Genomic DNA, 9,550 nt, shown 5'->3' on the forward strand with positions numbered 1-9,550 from the left:
GGAACAATTTCTTATAAAATTTGTCAATGTATCCCATGACCTCATATAGGTCTACGGGGTCAAAGGTCATATAAGTGCACATTTTTGCAATCTTTTTTCTCTGAAATATATATATTACGACCCCTCTCACTAGATTAGAGTCAAAAATAGGAAAATCTAAATGTATGAGCTAATGTGCCTTTTAATATACTACAAAAAGAACAAAATCAAACTAATCAATTTTATTGACAAACAAATATTTTTGGTTGCTAAGGAACAACACTCATAGTACAATTTTGACCATAATTTGCTTTTCTGCATCCATTCGACACAATTTAAACGTAATTACAATCCATGATGATTAGTAAATGTCACATTATCTTAAAATATAATCTTTAAATAGATCTTAATCATTTTAAAAGGTTTTTAACAAAAAATGTATGAAGAGAATTAAGGTCAAAGGTCATCAAATGGAAACTTCGTACTTTATATACTTGTCCATCATTTTCTAATAATATGACGTTTTGCCATTATGTTCCATTAAATAGAATAAGTATTGCAACATTAAAACAAAGATCTTTCAATTATTGTTAATCTAAAATAATCTATTTTTTATTCAGTTATATTTGGTTGCTAAGCAACAACACCTTATCAAATGTTATCAAAAAGTACTAACCATTTTTCCTTTCCAAGTTCAACATAAGCGAATGTTCAAGTACTTACTTTCAATCACTAGATTTAAATGTACTTGCATCATATTTAACAAAAATGTTCTTATATTCAACCTCTTGAAACCTATTTCTAGACATAATTCTTGATAACGAGTTGTTCCGACAGGGACATGCGTTGACCAATATCTGTCTATCGACTGGAACTTCACAGCAGGCGTGTATAAGATAATGCACAAAAATCTGGAAAAAAAAGTATTTCTTAATACTTAGTCCTAAATACTAATGTATTGTCAAAGCTTTTGAATACTCAAATTGGCTCTGTAAATGTTTTCGATAATCAAGGCCCTCTGAAAAGTATGCATTTAATTACTTATGAAATTTTATCAGAGGTAATTGTAGTACACATTTAATAAATGAGTTACATTCACAGCCAGATTAATTTTGGTAAAGGTAATCTTTTTACTATGCATTTTATTATTCTTTTGAAACTGGAAGTCACTGCCACAATATCGGTTTTTAAAACTAGTAATACCTGTACAGTTCCTCTTCAGTGAGAGGCTGCAAACTTCCTTGGGAAGTATATGGCAACCCTTCCCCCTAGATGTGACCATCTCAGCATAATGGTTGGTGGCAACACAGATGGAGAAAACCAAATCTTCTGTCAAAGACAGCTTCATAAAATCTGCAGTTCTCCGAATAATAGGGTCCCATATCTGAAAGAAAATTGCAAATAAAATCAGTATTGGCCACCATACCTTAAAACGTGTCATACCTTATAATTAGAAACTAATTAGAAATTGTTTTGTCTCATTTTGTATGTATACGATCCCTAGTTATGCAGCAAAAAAAAAAAAAAAAAAAAAACCCACAAAAAAAAAAAGAACAGTAAAATGGTACACATATATCAGTGTACCATAATGCCATGATTCCAATTGTGAATGTATTATCTGGATTTATTTGAATGTTAATCAAATTTACACTGATTTAACCCTATATTCAACCTCAAAGAGTCATACCAACTGAAAGCCAGGTTGTCACCCCGAATGAAATGCCACAGTTCTGGGATCAGGTGTTCCTGTGTCCTCCATATCAGCATCCTTCCAATGCATGTCTGGATTTGTCAGTAGACTGTCGCTAGCGGATGATACCTGGGAACTTCCCACTAAATATTGGGATGTCAATACCCTTTTTAAAGAAGAAAAGAAATCACAATTAAGAATTGTTGGTTTATGTTTAAAAAGCAAAATCTAAGTTTCACGGTAGCATGGAACAGTTTCGCACTTAAATTTATTTACTCAAATTTATTTAAAGATATGGTAAGGGATTGCATACATGTGTTAGAAATGGATCGAATATTTTATTATACATTGCGAGAGTAGCAGAGTGGGTAATGAACAAAAAATGTATCATGTAGGTATCTGCATTATGCCTAGCATATATTATACACGAGGGCAAATACTGAAGAAATTCAGGTTAAAACCTACAGGGTCCAGCGAAAATACTGAAACTCTGAGGGAAAGTGAATGACCCCAGATATAAAAGTTGAATTGAATTGCTTCTTAAAGGTACCCAGTGTCTAAATCCCCTTGTATGGTACTCTGATGGGCTGTGGATTTAGTCGAAATTAGAGAAAATCTAGGCAAGAAGGGGATTGATTGATTGATGTTTTCTGCCAAACTCAACAATTTTTCAGTTATCTGGTGGCACCCAGTTTTTTTTTATTGGTGGAAGAGAGAACCCAGATACCTGGGGAGAGACCACCGATCTTTCGAAAGTAAACTGGGAAAACTTTCTCACTTACCGGCACGAATGGGATTCGAACTCGCGCCGACAGAGATGAGAGGCCGTGTGATTTTGAGCGCAATGCTTCAACCACTCGGCCACGGAGGAGACCTGCAAGAACACAGGGGCTCGGTTGTCAGATATTGAAGTTTTGTATTATTTGTTCCCGAATAATAAATTGAAGTTTTGCATGATTTGTGTCCGAATAATAAATTATATAAATAAAATCCACCACCAAAATCCGCTTTTTTAGAGGTTTTCAAAAAGGTGTATCATGTGTACATTAAAGTACTTGGCACACTGATTTGACTGCGGATAACTCCGTTTACCTGATCATGATATGGGGCTCACGGCGGGTGTGACCGGTCAACAGGGGATGCTTACTCCTCCTAGGCACGTGATCCCACCTCTGGTGTGTCCAGGGGTCCGTGTTTGCCCAACTATCTATTTTGTATTGCTTGTAGGAGTTATGAGATTGATCACTGTTCGTTATCTTCACCTTGCATTTATATAATTTATTATTCGGACACAAATCATGCAAAACTTCAATTAATTATTCGGGAACAAATAATACAAAACTTCAATATCTGACAACCGAGCCCCTGTGGGCAAGAAGGGAACACATGCTCATCAGCTCATAGCATACAAGTACCAGCATGTATGGATCACATTTAATTTATGGTCATAAGCTACTAAGTGTATATAAAATACATGCATTTGGATAAAAGAGAAATCAATATGATTTTTCATTAGCCTGTCATAATCAGACTTTGATTGATGTTAACCCACCCCCATTTTGGCCCAAACACACATTTTGTTTTTATTTCTGTTACAGAATAAAGAAAATAATTCAAATTATGATAATAAATTCTATCATAAGTGTGTTTTCCTAACAGATTGTGTTTTCTTTTCATAGAAAGATAATTTCTTTTATAAACATGGAAAAAACTTGGAAAATAGCCTTCTCACCAGCGGTCGTGAATGCCCAGTCTGATTAAAACCACCCCATCCCATTATACACTAAATACACCCCCTTCTTACACTTGCGCGTCACGTAAGGAGATAATTCTGGGGAAAGGGGGGAGGGTAATCAAACTGCCGGACCCGGACAGGGTGTTATTCACTTGTTTTAGATATCATAAAATATAAATATTTGCTTTCATGAAACGACAAACCATGGCATCAAATTGCGGTTAATTAATCGTGAATTTTTCATAACATGACAAAACCACATTTTTGTTTTCTTTTTAGTCGGCCTATGTGGCTACATCAACTTACATGTACGTATTTATACTGAATGCATGATCGTTTGGGTCATCCTGCAACAGGCGATCCAGGGCATCTTCTTCTGACATCAGGTCGTTTTAAAGATGTAAAATACAAGCGTTGGTTGTGACAGTCACGGTGAAGCTGTGTTGTTTTCGTTGAAACGGAAACACGTGTCATTCTCCGTGCACACTTTCAGAAAACCCCGCGAGGCCCGCGATCCGGATCACGGAAAAATAAAACTATACAGGCTATATATAGGCGAACTTCTTTTTTGTTTTCTTTCTTTGGCAGAGAAAAAAAATATTTCTATTCCGAACAAATATAACGTTTATATCTGAATTTGAAGTACTTTATTTATCTTTTTTTAAATTCAATCTGCCGATGTAATATTCTCAATAGGTGTTTTATGAAGTTACATGTAGGTTGTGTAACTGTTATAAACCAATATTGGTTTTATGCTTTAAAAAAAAAAGCAGAGATACCTGGCTGATTATTTCATACATGTATGTATGTTGTTTTAGTGTATCAACAGGTACTGAATTTACTAAAAGAGGACAATACAAATAGTTTTCACCACTTTATTGTGTGACGCGCGTCGATTGCTTTTAGCGACGTCGATTTGTCGCTAATTTTTAAGAAAACCGCGCAGCATGTCCCAATTTCATTTTATCGTAATATAAAAACTACCGAGAATTATAATATGAATAAGGGTCCATCAAAAAGAACATTTCCTCTACTTTTACAGGATGTATTTACTTTTCCCTATTTCCATATATAAATATAGATAAAACGCCGATCTGTTTAAACATTGCGAAATAAAATCGTAAAACAACGTATATGTGCAAAAAATTACTGTTTTCTTATAACTTTGCCAGCCATTAAAAATAATTTTTATATGTACTGAAAGCAGGGAATATATGCTTCTCAAAAATATAAAAAATATTGCATTCATAGGGAAAATAAAAAAAAATCATAGCGAGGGGGGAAATGGCCTTGCGACAAAGCGTTGCGTCATATTTAGACGAAGTCATCCTTCATTTTAAATGCTTTTTTAAATTTAATGGCTTTATTTATTCAATTGATTTTTGCATAGTTAAAAAATATAGAAAATTTCCAAAAATATGATATATAAAACATATATATTACGTCCGTAGTTTCAAAGATTTATAGACACTCCTTTTGCGTAGCCCTGTTTTTACCGCTATCGGTCATATATACCGATACGGTAGAGAAAGGGTTAAGGAACTGACGACATGATTCGGTATACTTTACTATTATTATTATCATTATGATGACATGATTCGGTAGACTTTACTATTATTATTATCATTATGATGACATGATTCGGTAGACTTTACTGTTAGTATTATCATTATGACGACATGATTCGGTAGACTTTACTGTTAGTATTATCATTATGACGACATGATTCGGTAGACTTTACTATTATTATTATCATTATGATGACATGATTCGGTAGACTTTACTGTTAGTATTATCATTATGATGACATGATTCAGTAGACTTTACTGTTAGTATTATCATTATGATGACATGTCTGTTGTAATTAAGGAAAGACGAATGTCTGATGCTGCTCACTGACTCAGTCTCTTAACAAAGTTCAACTCACAAAAAAGTACTTGTTGCGATTCCTGCACTAACGGTCGTGCAAATACCGCGGACTGGTCAATTCAACTCCTGCTTAGTTTTAAGCTCATTAATTCTAGCTAAACGTTGTACACTTGTGTGATTAAGATCTGATGACATTAGTGTATCTTTACTAAGATTCGGATGACAGCTGATGACTTAGTGTTGATGTACGCTATTATTACTAATGCGATTATACCCAGCTTCTCGCTGTACAACTACACTTACCTCTCTTTCACCGTGTCTGCATGACATGGAATGTGCTGCGAATGTTATCTTCACGTAATCAAACGTTTGGAGCTGATGAGAATTATTCGCTTTTGGCGATGTGTGACGTTGTAGGCCCACTGTGTTTACAACGCATCAATATGACGATCGCAAACTCGCCATCAGAATCAACAATTTCAACATTAATCAACTTCATAGGAGAAATATATGATCAATTATTCAAAATCAAAACTCTTGTGTACAGAAATATTTCAAAGGAGTGGTTATACTTTATGTAAAAACCCGTTGGAAATACATGTCAATATTTTGACCAGAATCACATGAAAATATCGATATTCCAAATATTCAATGCTTGAATCACCTCTAATTAGCGCTATGCATTTATTAAAAATAATAAATAAAAACATTTTAAAAAATCAAAAACTTGTTTTCAATGTCCTGTAGGCTAAAAATTATTTCATTTTAAATTATGTTCTAAACATTTCTCTATTTTGTTCACTGAAAATAACACTTAGGTACGTAAACATTATTCAGTGTTTCAATAAAATCTTACAAGTGTATTTTAAAGAGCGTATCAGAAAAGAGAAACTTGGAGATAGCACTGGTGTGCTAAGCGTCGCTTAACAGAGATAGCGAGGGAGGTATATTTGCTGACTTTCAAATAACATAGGTGTTGTTCTTCTACGTTCATGTACTCTCCTTTAAATTTCATTCCAAAAAATCTGAACTATCAATATCTGATAACTCATGTACAGGAAAAGGCTTGATCTCTTAAAAAACTTGGATCCAGAGAGGTGCTGTTTATTCATAAATGTTATGTACAATTAGAGGTTTTGATGGGTTGTTATTCATGTTTGTACTCCAGCATTTTTCGAATATCGTTTCGATTGTGTTGTTCTTATTTTTCTGGGTTTTTTTTCTTTCTTGTTGTCTTATCGAGGGATGGGGTAGGCGGAGTAAAAAATAAAATGATAACTATGAAAGACGTGTTGCCTCTATATTTGTGGACATTATAAGAGTATATCCTGAATTCAAGATATTCAAACATTGCTTTTGTTTGAAACGATTGTTTACGGAATTCTATAACACTCTACATTCTATCAAAGTTCGAGATACAAGGCAGTACATAAGTACACGAAACTAACAGTCCATGACAAAATAAATAAATAAATGAAAATAACAAAGTAAGTAACAATTCGAGTTCATTCTTCTTTAGATTTCTCCTTTATGTGTATCTTTACAATGTCTAAAAAAAAACTTTAAAACTGAACAGCTTGTACATGTACATTTGTCCTGAAACTGAATATCTCGTACATTTCTACTAAAACTGAACAGCCCTTACATTTCTTATGAAACTGAACATCTCGAACATTTCTTCTTAAACTCATCATTTCTTCTTAAACTCATCATTTCTTCTTAAATTGAATACCTCTTACATTTCTTCTTAATCTAAACAGTTCTTACATTTCTTCTTAGACTGAACAGCTTTTAGATTTCCTATGAAACTGAATAGCTCTTAGATTTCTTATGAAACTGAACAGCTCTTAGATTTCTTATGAAACTGAACAGCTCTTAGATTTCTTATGAAACTGAACAGCTCTTAGATTTCTTATGAAACTGAATAGCGCTTAGATTTCTTCTTAAATTGATAGCTTTTACATTTCTTTTGAAGGAGTTTTGTAGCATTCGTAGTTTTCTTGGGAGTACATGTATGTCTTTATATCTTTACTTTGATAGGGGGGAGGGGGGCTTATACATGTAAGATAGGGTCATATTGAGCTACAGTGTGTTAAACTTGAACTGTCGGATTCTGCAGTTAAAATCTACTATGATTTATTCGCATTAACTTGATTTGTTTATTGGTGTCTTAAACAACATAACTGAAGTATTACACAGCATTAATGTTCACTCGTGTCATATAATTTATATAAATCGTTTAATGATAGTAGACTGTAAAGAATGAATGACCTTTTTACACTCAAATTACGCAAAAAAAAACTTCATCATGTAGATATTCAGAGTTCTAAACAAGATTTGATAACTATTGTCAGTTTTAAAAGCTGCGCATAAGTAGTGATGGCATGCCATAAAATCTAGCATGGGAAATAAAAAGTGGGATCTATAAATATTTTTCTTTTTTCAAATTAATGGCCAAGAATCATTGTATATAAAATGTCAAGTTAGTTATCATAGATGTGTTTGATAAGAATCGGTATTCTGTTTGGGAGTATTTATAAATTTATACTAAACCTGTACTGATGTGACTAAACCAAACATTGAAATACATATATACCGGGGATGACGGATGACAATATATGAGAAAAAATAGAAATGCTAAAAAATAAGTAATATAAACCCCTTCCGCCATATATTTTAGTTAAAGGAATTAGATACACATATGCAGGTACATGTATACTACTAGGTTAGTAGCCTATCTACAGTTGATGCAATTTATTCAATTACTCGATCGCATTAAAAAAAATATCAAACTAATCTTTATTCTCCGACTCAGACATGAAGGTAAATCGTGGTCTCTTGTTTAGAAAAATGTAAACGATTGCATTACTTTTATTGGGAGAACGTACATTTAAAAAAAAAATTAAAATTTGCGTCATTTTATTAAGTTTACCTTATCAAAAATGGCAGAAAACAATAAATTGACTACATATATAGGAGACATATTTCAAGTTCTATAAAATCTGTAAAATCCAGGAGCTTCCACATGGGTCCCCACCAGGGCTTCGCCCTGTTCCCAGTGTATCATAAAGTTGCACCCCCTCCTAACCACAATTCTTGAAGCCGTCTCTGCATCGCACGTTGAATTGAAAATGTAAACGATTAAGTGAATAGTCTCTCGACGAAAAATTCCCAGCAATAGTAAGTGATGGACGTGTGGAGGGAAGCTAAATTCCATGATTAACATAAAATCATTTTTCATCCGACGACATATTGTAAACGAAATCCTCTTCGCCCACAGTCATCCGGGTTAGAATAGGTCCCCAGTACCCCTTGTTTGTCGCAAGAGGCAACTAAATGGGGCGGTCCTTTGGATGAGACCGCAAATACTGAGGTCTGTGTCACAGCAGGTGTGGCACGATAAAAACCCTCCCTGCACAAAGTCCGTAAGCACTGAGCATAGGACTAAACTTTGCCCTTCAACAGCGATTTTGACGTTTCCATATCACTGACAAAATTCTCGAGCGGGACGTTAAACAACATAAAATGAAACAATTATCCATAATGTTATCAACAATTTCCCCGCGCTTGGGCACTTCTTCCATAAACGACAGTCTTTTATAAATATGCATTAGAAAATCAACGTTTCTCTTTCCATTGAAGGGTCTAGTTAGCATTTCAATAATTTATCGGTATTATCAAATAGTGTTATTTCACTTAGATTATCATAATGACAAAAGTTTGGTATGGTTTCCAACATAGAAAAAAATATGTTTGATAGGACATGTATAGCTTTAAGCAGGTCAATAAAGTTCATATAGCTGTGAGTACATCACACTACATTTTTATCGGAATTGAAAACATCTATATGTAGTTTGGTGTGAGATTATTAGCAAAGAAAAAAAAAACGTTTGTTCACCACATATATCGAAATTGTAAATTTTCTCAACTTCAACTTATCTCCATTAGAAAAAAAAACATGTCAAATTCCACAATTATCACCAGTGTTCATGCTCAAAAATAATTTTTCAAGTTAGTTTTCAAATATGTACATTTCACAGGATTTTCAATTAAACTAGGTTGTAAGCTTTCTCTATTCTTCCACAATAAAACTGATGTATATCACCACTATCCCATCCCGTGGGGATCCGGGTTAGAATGTCCTCAGTAACCCCCACCCCCCCCACCCCCCCACCCCCCGGATCCGGGTTAGAATAGATCCTCAGTAACCCAACCCACCCCCACCCCACTGCCCAGATCTAGGTTAGAATAGGTCCTCAGTAACAACACCCCCCCCC

At 34.1% G+C, this 9,550-nt stretch overlaps 1 long non-coding RNA gene across 2 annotated transcripts; it reads right to left on the bottom strand.

The window, feature by feature from the left end:
* Window positions 1–206: 206 nt before the first annotated feature.
* LOC130053001 (uncharacterized) lies at window positions 207–3,975 on the bottom strand. Of its 2 annotated transcripts, XR_008801430.1 has the most exons (4): window positions 3,711–3,931; window positions 1,667–1,835; window positions 1,183–1,363; window positions 207–890 (listed from the first exon to the last, which is right to left on the bottom strand). It is a non-coding gene; the product is annotated as an uncharacterized LOC130053001 (long non-coding RNA). The 2 variants fall into 2 exon arrangements; XR_008801431.1 differs by having other exon boundaries at window positions 207–1,835; window positions 3,711–3,975.
* Between the last annotated feature and the right edge of the window lie 5,575 nt (window positions 3,976–9,550).

Source organism: Ostrea edulis, chromosome 3, assembly GCF_947568905.1.
Source record: "Ostrea edulis chromosome 3, xbOstEdul1.1, whole genome shotgun sequence".
NCBI lineage: Eukaryota > Metazoa > Mollusca > Bivalvia > Ostreida > Ostreidae > Ostrea > Ostrea edulis.